The sequence below is a fragment of the Pavona decussata genome, unplaced genomic scaffold (assembly GCF_977016875.1).
Source record: "Pavona decussata unplaced genomic scaffold, jaPavDecu1.1 SCAFFOLD_152, whole genome shotgun sequence".
NCBI classification, from domain to species: domain Eukaryota; kingdom Metazoa; phylum Cnidaria; class Anthozoa; order Scleractinia; family Agariciidae; genus Pavona; species Pavona decussata.
In genome coordinates, this window is record NW_028145564.1 from 1 (window position 1) to 13,744 (window position 13,744).

A 13,744-nucleotide genomic window follows, 5' to 3' on the forward strand; every position below is an offset into this window, starting at 1 on the left:
TTTTATTTTATTTGTTAGTTATTCTAAACTCGACTTATTAGCTACTTAAGCTAGGAGCCTAAAAAACTCCAGGTCCTCGAGTATAAATAAAGTTATGTTATGTTTATGTGATTGAGGCTTATGTGGGTGACGACTCAGATACAAAAATACAACACAAAAACTCTGGGGTTCAATAGTAACGTTTCTGCTAAAAGCTGCTGTCAGTACCAAGAGTAAGGAACGAAAATCAAACAAAACAGACAAAAGGATAGAACTAGCTAAACAACGCACAGCTTGACTTGTGAACCCGTTTAGTTATTTTAACTAGATTAAGGAGTGCGTACGATGTCACCAGGCTCTCTCTCCTTTGCCAAGTTGGAGATGATGTCATCCGCCCCTGCAAAATCTGCGGGGGATGCCAGATACGCGTCCCAGGGTCCATTCATTCAATGAACGTTGTTGTCACATAGAATCTCGACTCCAATCTGTATTAGGAGTGCGTTCTTTCTACGTCGAACGCAATGAGTTATCAACCATCAGCCGATTTTTAGACAAAATCTCCCAACTAGTAGCATAAGAAATATATGGAGGACAGTGAGGAGAAGATACATACTTATATTGCGGTTAAAATCAAAAAGTGTCAAATATCTCCTTCGATTTATGTGCGTTTTCTGTCAGTGGTTTGCGACAACAGTTGAATTGAAAATGAAATTATTGGGCTAAATGCTAATAAGTGTACTGGGCCTTACAGCATACAAGTTGCTATTTTAAAAACTATCAAACATGTTATATCTACACCTCTAGAAATTATATTCAATGCCTCCCTTTCAGTTCTTGGCCCACTATTACTTCTTATATATGTCAGTGATTTTAGGAACTGTTCCTAAATTCTAGATTTTCATCTATTTGCAGATGATGCCAATCTGTTTTCTGAACACAAAAATCTTAATGCCCTTGAATCCAAAGTAAACAATGAACTAGTATATTTTCATACTTGGTTGAGTGCCAACAAACTTTCATTTGATATTGATAAGCTTTGTCAAACTTTGTCATTTTCCACCCTCTACGAAGAAAGTTACCCTTTCATGTCGCACTCTCTTTAAATGGCATAAACGTAAACCAAGAGAACTCAATAAAATATCTAGGTATTATAATAGATTCTAATTTATCATGGAAAAGTCAAGTAAGCTAAATTGCTAAAAAGATTAAGCGAAATTTTGGGATTCTTTCTAAACTTCGTTATTATGTGAATTCAGATATTTTGGTCAAACTATATTATGCCTTAATATATCTTTTGGGGTAACACCTATTCTTCTACTACCCAGCCCTTGTTCATGTCACAAAAGAGAGCAATGCGAGTGATGACTTTCGCCAAATTTCATGCGCATTCTAGTCCAATTTTTAAACACTTTAATATTGTTAAACTGTCTGATCTTGTCTTTCTTAATATTGCAGTCTTTATGAAGAAATTTCACAATAGACGCCTACCATCTGTGTTTGACACTTTCTTCACACAAGTCAATAAAAGACGTAACTATAATACAAGAAGTGCTTCGAATATGTGCTAACCTGGGATCCCACCTTGGAAATTGTGGCAAGGGCTTGTTTTTGGGATCCCATTCGGGATCCCAGCTGGGATTCTAATCCCACTTGGGATCCCGCTGTGAACCAAACATATATAGAAAATGTTCTGAGAGTTAGAATCCCACCTGGGATCCTCCCTATTTCACCTGGGATCCCACTTGGGATCCCGTTCCAAAATCCCACCTGAGATACCATCTGGGATCCCACTTGGGATCCCACCTGGGATCCCACCTGGGATCCCTGGTGGGATCCCAACAAATATTTTACACATTTTACACGGGTTGTCCAGATTTCCCAGCCGTAATGATTCAAATGATACGGTAGAAAGTAAGTGGTTGTTTACTTACAGAAGTTATATATTTAAATATATATATATATATATATATATATATATATATATATATTGAATACTTGCAGGAACTTCACTTGGCAATTAATTCAGTTCCCGGTCTCTCACAGAGGACACTGTTGCAGATCTGACTGAGTAACTCGTAACCGGCGAAAACCACCCGGGATTTAACCTGGGATCCCACCTTGGAAATTCTGGCAAGGGCTTGTTTTTGGGATCCCACTCGGGATCCCAGCTGGGATTCTAATCCCACTTGGGATCCCGCTGTGAAACAAACATATATAGAAAATGTTTGGAGAGTTAAAATCCCACCTGGGATCCCACTTGGGATCCCGTTCCAAAATCCCACCTGGGATCCTACCTAGGATCTCTGGTGGGATCCGAACAAATATTTTACACGGGTTGTCCAGATTTCCCAGCCGTAATGATTCAAATGATACGGTAGAAAGTAAGTGGTTGTTTACTTACAGAAGTTATATATTTATATATACATATTCAACACTTGCAGGAACCTCACTTGGCAATTAATTCAGGTCCCCGGTCTCTCACAGAGGACACTGTTGCAGATCTGACTGAGTAACTCGTAACCGGCGAAAGCCACCCGGGATTTAACCTGGGATCCCACCTTGGAAATTCTGGCAAGGGCTTGTTTTTGGGATCCCACTCGGGATCCCAGCTGGGATTCTAATCCCACTTGGGATCCCGCTGTGAAACAAACATATATAGAAAATGTTTGGAGAGTTAAAATCCCACCTGGGATCCTCCTCAACCCACCTGGGATCCCACTTGGGATCCCGTTCCAAAATCCCACCTGGGATCCTACCTAGGATCCCTGGTGGGATCCGAACAAATATTTTACACGGGTTGTCCAGATTTCCCAGCCGTAATGATTCAAATGATACGGTAGAAGGTAAGTGGTTGTTTACTTACAGAAGTTATATATTTATATATACATATTCGACACTTGCAGGAACCTCACTTGGCAATTAATTCAGGTCCCCGGTCTCTCACAGAGGACACTGTTGCAGATCTGACTGAGTAACTCGTAACCGGCGAAAGCCACCCGGGATTTAACCTGGGATCCCACCTTGGAAATTCTGGCAAGGGCTTGTTTTTGGGATCCCACTCGGGATCCCAGCTGGGATTCTAATCCCACTTGGGATCCCGCTGTGAAACAAACATATATAGAAAATGTTTGGAGAGTTAAAATCCCACCTGGGATCCTCCTCAACCCACCTGGGATCCCACTTGGGATCCCGTTCCAAAATCCCACCTGGGATCCTACCTAGGATCCCTGGTGGGATCCGAACAAATATTTTACACGGGTTGTCCAGATTTCCCAGCCGTAATGATTGAAATGATACGGTAGAAAGTAAGTGGTTGTTTACTTACAGAAGTTATATATTTATATATACATATTCAATACTTGCAGGAACCTCACTTGGCAATTAATTCAGGTCCCCGGTCTCTCACAGAGGACACTGTTGCAGATCTGACTGAGTAACTCGTAACCGGCGAAAACCACGCGGGATTTAACCTGGGATCCCACCTTGGAAATTCTGGCAAGGGCTTGTTTTTGGGATACCACTCGGGATACCAGCTGGGATTCTAATCCCACTTGGGATCCCGCTGTGAACCAAACATATATAGAAAATGTTTGGAGAGTTAAAATCCCACCTGGGATCCTCCGTATCCCACCTGGGATCCCACTTGGGATCCCGTTCCAAAATCCCACCTAGGATCCCATCTGGGATCCCACTCGGGATCCCACCTGGGATCCCAACTGGGATCCCTGGTGGGATCCCAACAAATATTTTACACGGGTTGTCCAAATTTCCTAGCCGTAATGATTCAAACGATACGGTAGAAAGTAAGTGGTTGTTTACTTACAGAAGTTATATATTTATATATATATTCAATACTTGCAGGAACTTCACTTGTCAGTTAATTCAGGTCCCCGGTCTCTCACAGAGGACACTGTTGCAGATCTGACTGAGTAACTGGTAACTATGTAAAGTATATGAAATAATTCATATATGAACTGCGGATATAGATGAAAGTGAGAAGTGATCATCGCAGTGAATTTTCCAATTTATGCAATTGGAAATTGGAAGCCTGAAAAAAAAAAATTCAGGCTTCAACGGGATTCGAACCCGTGACCTCCGCGTTACCGGTGCGATGCTCTACCAACTGAGCTATGAAGCCACACATTGGGAGCAAGGTCAATTGTAGGTTCCCATTTTCCCGTGAGAGGAGTGAAACGATGTAAAGTATATGAAATAATTCATATATGAACTGCGGATATAGATGAAAGTGAGAAGTGAGAAGTAACTGGTAACTGGCGAAAACCACCCGGGATTTAACCTGGGATCCCACCTTGGAAATTCTGGCAAGGGCTTGTTTTTGGGATCCCACTCGGGATCCCAGCTGGGATTCTAATCCCACTTGGGATCCCGCTGTGAACTAAACATATATAGAAAATGTTTGGAGAGTTAAAATCCCACCTGGGATCCTCCGTATCCCACCTGGGATCCCACTTGGGATCCCGTTCCAAAATCCCACCTGGGATCCCATCTGGGATCCCACTCGGTATCCCACCTGGGATCCCTAGTGGGATCCCAACAAATATTTTACACGGGTTGTCCAGATTTCCCAGCCGTAATGATTCAAATGATACGGTAGAAAGTAAGTGGTTGTTTAATCTCAGAAGTTATATATTTATATACACATCTGTGCGAATTTGTAAAAACGTTGTCACTAGAACCGGGCGTAAAGGCAGGTGAGTGACTTGCAAGTTTGTGTGAAAAGCAGAGGGGTGGGGAGGGCATTGTTATTAGGCTAAGTCAGGCAGAACGTTTCCTGACTGTTTAGGTTTAAGTGCAGGTTTGTTGTTTAAAATCCAGCTAGATATTATCAGTCAATGTAAGTGAGCTGATCCCGACTTGAGCTACTACATGCTAGCCTAGTGAGTTTTGCCTTCGAACTCAATTTTTTCCTTCCAGGGACCTATTTGCGTGTGATATCTGTGCGAATTTGTAAAAACGTTTTCACTAGAACCGGGCGTGAAGCTGTGGTTCTCTAAAATTGAGGGGGCTTGTAGTCAAAGACCAGTCTGTAAGCTAGCCCAGGGTAAGGGCTACCTGCTGGGGGGTAGCTCTTGGTTGTGTGTCAAAAGCTCCGGGGTGGGGAGGGGAGGGTTTTGTAACCTAATCAACTTAGCCCAATTTGCTGTTAATTTCTTAGACCAGAGTTACTTCTTGGCTTGTGACCTCTCCCATAGAGCCAAATGTTGTTGACAATCAATTGGATCAATCTGACACCAAGCCTGGAGTGTGGCCTAAAGGCAGGTGAGTGACTTGCAAGTTTGTGTGAAAAGCAGAGGGGTGGGGAGGGCATTGTTATTAGGCTAAGTCAGGCAGAACGTTTCCTGAGTGTTTAGGTTTAAGTGCAGGTATGTTGTTTAAAATCCAGCTAGATATCCAATCCATTTTATTTTATTTTATTTTGTGTTGAACTTTCTATTTTACTTTCTATCGAATCTGTTTATAAAGTTTGTTGACAGCATTTACTGAAGCCGTCCGAGAGAGAAGTTATGTAATTACACCCATCTCCTTTTTGTTTTCAAAGTGATTGCCGTCAACAAAGATGAGCGATATCTTTGCCTAAACACTGGTCTTCTTCGTTTTCTAAGCCTCCGCGAAATAGGGTTCTTGCTTTATTTTTTAAAGGTGTTTCGAGAATTTCAGTACAATTTCAATGTAGTGCAGTGATTCAAAGTAATTTAATGGTTTGAAGTTTGAGTGGCTGCACTCAGAAAGGCGAAACTTGAGCACATACATATTATAGCATTAGGTTATTGCCTGTGGGTTTCCCCTCTAAGTAATTATTGGAAGTCGCGTGACCGATGGTGCAAGAGCCATGTGCTCGGTTGAGTTGTCAGAACTGTGTATCTCGTAATAAGTGATTAAAAGTTTTTAACGCCGTATTTACTGTGTAATGATGGCGTTACATTGGTGGCAGCGGTAAAAACAAACAAAAAAAAAAAAAAGAAAGAAAAAAACACAACTTAACAGAAACCTGTGGTCAATGGAAAAGTTTTGATGGTGTGTACGACCGAATTTCAACATTATGTTGTTCTGTTTCGAATTTTTGCTTGTGTGCTGTTTTCAATGGCGGAAAACTCAAACGCGGTTTCGAGATTCCAAAGGATGAGTTGCTCGACGCCAACTAATCCGTTCAAACCGGGGAACCCGTTGACACCAGCAACTGATTATTCATCCTTGGATTCATAAGTAAATTTTGAAAGTCCACGTCGCCGAATTCACTCTGCAAACCCGTTAGCATCGGAGAACCAGCTGGATAATTCTTCAGCTGATTTGTTTACACCCCGCCAAAAGTTTACCAAACTTGTTAACAATCCTGCGGATTATGATGGTACTAAGGCGCTACGAGATTATTTGAAACACTTTGAGCGTTGTTATGTTGTTAATGGCTGGAGCAAAGATGAAGCTGCGGTACTCCTGGCAGCAAGCTTTCGCGGCGAAGATCAAAAGGTGCTAAATGGCGTGTCTGATAGTGACTGTCGAAATAACGCGAAGGTTGTTGACAAGCTGGAGCTTCGGTTCGGCGTCGAAAAACAACGCGAGTTACACCAGGCTGCTCTGCACAACCGTCGACAGGAACATGGTGAAGCTCTTGCTGCAGATATCCGCTGTATGTCCAGTCTAGCGTATCAGGATTTATCTCTGACACTCAAGAAAGATTTGCCGTCCAGCATTTCATATGCTATCAAAGACGAAGACGATCGGCTGCGACTACGCAGAGACAAACCATGCAGCATGGACGAAGCCTTGTCACTGGCTTGTGAACTTGAGGCATGTACGTGGATGAAGCTGTCAGGGAGCCTGGTTTATTTTAAAAGCTCAGTTGGAAATGTTACATAATGACACTCAATTGCAACAACAACGTCAGACTCAGCAGGTCGCTCAGCAGGTCTCTCTCCCGTTGTAAGTGGCGTAAGGGTTGGAAATCTCAGAAACAAGTGTCTTTTGTTTATGTTGCTATCCAGACTGAGGTGCAAGTCCCTAATCAGAACAATGAACAGCCTACGATCTGTGAAAGTCCTGTTGGTGATCGCTGTGCCACAGTGAAGTTAGAACCAATGTAGACTCCGCCTTCCTGAGGGAACAACAGGAAATAGATTCTGATCTCAAGATCACTATTGGATGGGAGAGGGCTTGTGAAAGAAAACCGTTGTGGGGGGATGTGTCACCTCAGAGTCGTGCTGTTAAGACCTTGTTGACACAGTGGGACCGTCTTCGTTTTAGAAACGGTGTATTTTGTTGCAAATGGGAAAATGACATAGGAGATCAGTCAATTGACCAGAATCTTCTCCCCAACATTTCCGACAGACTTCCTTTGAAGCTCACCATAGTCAAATGACTACATCGTGGTGTACGGAAGACCTTATGCGCTCTTAAGTCTCGTTATTATTGGCCAGGACTTACATAGGCAGTTCACAGATCATGGGGTCGACTGTTGCCATGTTTGTGGATCAAAGAAAATGTGGGGAAGGAAACGTCGTGCACACTTAAAACAGTACGGGGTGGGAGCTCCCATGGAACGAATTGCAATGGACATTCTTGGCCCACTGCCAGAAACCTCAAGGAAGAACAAGTTCATACTGGTGGTCAGTGATTATTTCACAGAAAGGACAGAGAGCTACCCAATACCAAATACTGTTGCTGAGAAGCTGGTGAGCGAGTTCATTTGTCGTTTTGGTGTACCCCATCAACTTCATAGCGACCAAGGAATTAACTTTGAATGCAAGGTGTTCGCTGAAGTTTGCAAACTGTTAGACATCGAGAAGGCTCACACTACTCCAATGCATCCCCAACCCGATGGACAGGTTGAACTTTTCAAGAGAACCCTCATTAAAATGCTGCGTGGAAATATTAAGGAGGATCAAAGGCACTGGGATCTCCAGCCTGTGTGATGGCTTATCGAGGTGCTGTTCATGCGTCAACAGGGGCTTGGCTCAATCTCTTAATGCTGGGTATAGAAGTGAAAGTTCCCTTGGATGTCACTATCGAGGCACCCCCTGATGCGCCACCACTCCAGACAGACTATGCCGAAGCTGTTCAAAAGAGATTGGCCGCTGCACATGATTTGGCTAGACAATATTTGAACAAGGCAGCCGTACTCCAGAACAGGAACTACGACAAAGGGCTTGCCGGTAAACCATTCACTGTTGGTAATTCTGTTTGGATGCACAACGTTCGGCGAAACAAAGGGAGCAATGCTAAACGTGACTGCCCTTGGGAGGGCCCTTATCGGGTCATATCAGTGCTGTCAAATGTAGTTTATCGTATACAGAAGAGCGTGAAGGCCAAGCCAAAGGTCATTCATGCAGACCGTTTAAGGCCTTATTTGGGACCGCCACTTGAGAGATGGATTCCAAAAAGGCAGACACAGTTATCGAATCCGAGAGAGAAGTGGAGAGAGGTACCAGGTGTGAATTCTCCAGTTTTTGTCGAAGGTGAACAGTCAGCTCCGGTTACTGAGAGAGAGGGAGTTGAGCTTGTTGAAATAGAGTTGACGGTGGGAGGAGAAGAGGATAATGCTAACCCAAGAACTCAGAATGCTGATAGCATTGGGGTTGATAACAGTGACCAGCCTGGTGATGTGAGGGCACCCGAACCGCATGAGGAGTTGTCTACTTCTGGAACGAACGTTGACCATAAAAAATAAGAGTTGACTGTGCAAGTCGTACCCGAGACAGATTCCAGTGCTCACGGGAGACCTTTAAGGCAGCGGAAGTCACCAAGTTGGTACGGAACTTGGGTGGCTGATTAGTTGGATTGCTCCAGTGGCTTTACCATTAAATGCTCAATTTTAAGGACTAGTGGACACTAAGGAACGGTTTCATAAGAACTGTGGACTTGAAATTTTTCGCGGACATTATGGAACAGTCTAGGTAATTAGACAAGTTATACGCTTTTTAATGATGTTATTCCCTGAGAACTGTAGACATTTCCTATGTTAATGAAAAGTCGTTAAAGGCTCTCTGTCCGTTACATGAAATTCAAGTTGTTTTCACACTTCTTACTTGCACTTGGAAGTGATTTGCGTAGTGGACCAGCACTGGGACAGTGCTCATAAAGAGAGTAGAAGTGTAGCGTGAGGTTATTGCCTGTGGGTTTCCCCCCTAAGTAACTATTGTAAGTCACGTGACCTATGGTGCAAGAGCCATGTGCTCGGTTGAGTTGTCAGAACTGTGTATCTCGTAACCTGTGATTAAAAGGTTTTAACGTCGTGTTTACTGTGGAATAATGGCGTTACAATATACACAAATAAATACATTAATTAAATAAATAAATAAATAAATAAATAAATAAATAAATAAATAAATAAATAAATAAATAAATAAATTAATTAATTAATTAATTAATTAATTAATTAAACAACAAAATACAACTACAACTGAGGGACAAGGTTTGCGATGGAATACTAAAAGAACTTGCAGACTGTTAGATTATGTTTTTGTGCACATCGACAAAGTAAGTGGAAAATGGAAAACAAGCTTATTAAGAGTAAATGTCTGTAAGAACCAAAGAAATCCCGGACACAGCTCAAAATTCGAATTCGCTCATACTTTGTAGATTGATAGGCCCTAATACCACACTTATGAAAAGGACATCCATTTAACCAAATAACCACTCGTTTACGAGAAACGAATTTGAAATTATCAACGGCATTTTTGGTCAACAAAGCCTCAAATAATGTCAACATTCATTAAGCTACCGAATCAAGCAATCGTAACTTTTGAATCTCTTACACGCAAATCCTATTCATTAAATGCTTTTTTAGTTCTCTGACTTGTAACATAGCCAGGCAACTCTTCTTATAAATATTTTACGATTTTTTTTTAAGGAATGCCAACGGCTTCTCTTAAAGGCTTTGTTAGGACCTCCAACAAACTAGCCATAACTACCTGTGGTACTCAAAAAATCTCACCGAAAAACCTTCTGGGAGTACAATTTATGATAGTTTTCAGTTTCTATCGCTTCAATTTCTTGGGATCTTTCGTACGTTAAGAAAAAAACATTTCTAAACTGAACATATTTTCACTATCCGCCATTTTGAAATGAACAACAAACACACTTGAATTGTTTATAAAACTTACATTGTTTTATTCAAATAAGCCGCTTGAAACATCTATTTGTACCAAGTATCAACTGCGGTAAATCCCTTCTTTTTTGTTCTTTTTTGTGAATTGAAATCATAACCTAAAGTGTATCAAATTAACATGACGAAATCGCGTCTGGCAATGGTTTTGCATTATTTCTACATTTTTGCCGTGACTCACCTCATTCCTGTCACTGACCTTCAACAAACTTGATTTCTTTGCCGTTATTTTCTTAGTTCTCGGTTTAATCTTACGTTCCCTACTATACAAGCCAAGCTACAAACCATTGCGAATCTTTCACCGCGAGCTCAGCCGTTCCAACCAGAAATTTGTGCAGTATTTTCTTCTATTTCGAATACAGTTTTACAGAAATTCACGTGATCAACACGGAACGTCACTTTGTGTTACTTTGCGTCACGCTCACACAACTTCCAATACCCCTTCTTTGGCAAAACTCGCTTATGCGAACCTTGAGACTGGAAAAGGTCAAAACTGGCAAACATGTTTTAGAACTTAAGCTAAGCGAAAAAAGACAATAAACTTCTTGTCGCTATTTGTCTAGGAAGACGTGAATTAACTCAACGGGAACTCCAACCTATAAACCGGCAAATGGGTGTCTTACTGCGGTACGCATTTGTTTTACGAACTTAAAAAAGATTAAATAAAAGTCAAGGCTTTTCAAAGCACTTTCAAGCTAAGGTTGACTAAAAATAGAAAATGAATAAATGTTGTTAACTTGACTGTGATCAGCTTGTACCATATAACTGGGTTTTCATATACCTTATGCAAAAATGACTGACATTTTTGTTGCATTCACTAGCCTCGTTCAAGGTAAAATATTCCTTTGATTTTTAAACTCAATAACGAAGCTAGTGAGGCTAATTTGAATGCAAACAAAAGGATATTAAAATGTAAGTCATTTTTGCACAGGGTCTATGCCCCCACCCTCCCACCCATTTTCCTTAAAATGAAACTCACGATCGCGCGCGACAAGACAGTTACCGTTTCGCAGGACTTTCGCGCGCGGGGCAAACTCACGCACAGCGTCTTCTATTTGTCGCTCAAAAATTGTGAATGAAAAAGAACAAGAATTTATTTTAGCCCAGATTCTAGCGGAGGTAGAGAGTCTGGCCCTTCGATCTTCGTCCTTAACCTATTGGAAACACTTTCATTATATCCAATTCTGATCAAACGAGGACTGCATGAAGTGCACCAACCACACATAAACTAAACACCTTAGGGGTTCGTCAAAATAAACAATTCTTTATGAAAACGTATTCTGGCAGACTTGTCTTCATTAACACTCCTTTATTAATGCCAAATTTTTGGCAACTTTAGCTTATGTTGCACTGTCCAATTGCAGCTTACAATGTGAGATTTGGGAAGGTTATAATAATAATAATAATAATAATAATAATAATAATAATAATAATAATAATAATAATAATAATTATAATAATAATTATAATTTTGGCAGGTGTCATTTACGTGCACATGACCTTTCCTCAACAAGCTGGGTAAGCAGATCAATGAACGGTAAGTTCCATCCACATTTAATCCCAGATTCTCACAAAGCTCCCTCAACATTTTAACTGGAAAATTTGATAACTTCTTCTCGCTCGCCAAGCTGCATGACTTTATCGATCGCCAACCTAATCTCGACATTCCCGAACCGACTGAGATCAGGGTACGAGATTACCGCCAACCAATACCCAAACGTTCACGGTGCAAGGGACATATGGTCATTTCCTGGATGTTCGGCGGTGTTTGAAAACAGGCACTTCTTGCTAGTATGAGCTCGACTTCCGTTTCACAGCCACTAAATTTCAACAGTTTTTTGTGACCTGATACACTCTTGTTGCACGACACAAGAGGTAGGATCCCACACGACAGAATCCTACTTCTTGAATCACATCCACATTCGCCACCGACCAAAAGAGAGAAAGACATTTTCCTTCTTCTGACCAGACGTATCAGCTTTCGGTTAACAGCCGCATTTCGGAAACATGAAAGAAAAGAGTCGGCTCCGAAAGGTTGTTCATTTCAGTAAATATTCTAATAAGTTTTATTAAACTGAGAACCGGGTTTGCGAGATAACTGTCTTTGCTTCGAATTTGATGTAATGACGGCATTTATCCTTTCATGATATTTGTTTTTATTCCATTTCGAGTTTCGTTTCGACTGATTTGCTTTCTTCACTTTGCAAGAGACTCTTTAACCGAGGCACGTATTCAAACAATACTTGTCATTGCTACGGTTTCACGATTGCTGTGGGCCACAGCACACCGTTTTGGACAGAACAGGTACATAATCATAGACATTATGGAGTTCAATACACTTTGGACTTATACTGCCGTCTTGAGGTAAATTGAAGAGGTAAAGTAATGACGGAAGGCCATGTGACGTTTACTGTGAGAAACAGCCCTTCGACGAGGGTAATTTGATACAAACAGGTAAGCTTATTTCAATCCATTTCTTTGTCGGATATGTGAAAATCTGTAGTAGTCCCGAAACATTTTATTTTTGGATATTTGAACCACCAAAAAAGGGAAATTTTGGACTGACGCTTTCGAAAAAAAACAAAAAAAAAAAAACAAACAAACAAACAAACAAACTCAAATACATGCTCAGTCAGTGTCTGGTTTTCCAGGAAACCCATTCCAAAGGGGCAGCACTAAAAGCAGGAATCCGGAATCTGAAATCCGAAATCCAGAATCCAGAATCCGGTTCCAGAGGAAGCCTCAAGATTCAACAATTAGGTTGTACAAAGATTGTCTCCAGAAAACCTTAACATAGTTTCAAAATGAAGATATAGACTATCAAATTTCTTTTCTTTACTGTACGCTCGATCGTTTTTAAATGTTTTAACCTTGAGACCAATCATTTTTCATTTGCGGGAAATAATGACTTAATTAGATTTTTTCTCTGGTGCCACGAATCGAAAAATATAACATTTGCGTTGACAATATTTACAGACAATTTTTGTACAATCTAATTGATCAATCTTGAGGATTCCTCTGGATCCGGAGTCCAGTTTTCTGTTCCGTATTCCGGATTCCGGATTCCTGATTTCAGTGTTGTCCCTTAGTTTTCAAAATGGCGTCCGTCGGCAAATTTGTCATATTAGCAAACTTCAATGAAGTCGTATCACACAACTAACCGACATCCCAAAAAAAATGCCAGCATAACCTTTGACATCTATCCTTTATTTGTATCTGCAGTATAGTTTGAGGTCCTAGTTTGGAGTACCGACATGATTTTTAGGGAGTTATTTTAAGGTACCTCAAAACTATTTGAAAAGAGTATCGAAGGTGGCTTCAAGAAAAAACCCATGACCGTTGTTTAGGAAGAAAATAACTGCTTTTCTTATCACTGCTGAATTTTCTAGAGACCAAACTATAAAGTTCCAGCAAAGGGAGATTTACAGTGTATTTTTAACGAACACTAGAATGCTATGAATATTGTGAAATTTCGATCCAAATTAGCCTCAAAACCAACGCAAACGTTTTTATTAAATTACTCTTAAGGAAACGAATTTAAAACGAACTAACCCCGTTTTGTTTAGTTTGGGTCAAAGGCCTATCTATAGAAAAAGTATGAGCGAAATCGAATTTTGAGCTGTGTCCGCGATTTGACGATTATAT

The 13,744-nt window shown here is 40.9% G+C and overlaps 1 pseudogene; it reads left to right on the top strand.

The window, feature by feature from the left end:
* Positions 1-5,708: 5,708 nt before the first annotated feature.
* On the top strand, positions 5,709-6,922 carry LOC146466173 (uncharacterized; annotated as a pseudogene).
* The last annotated feature ends 6,822 nt before the right edge of the window (positions 6,923-13,744 follow it).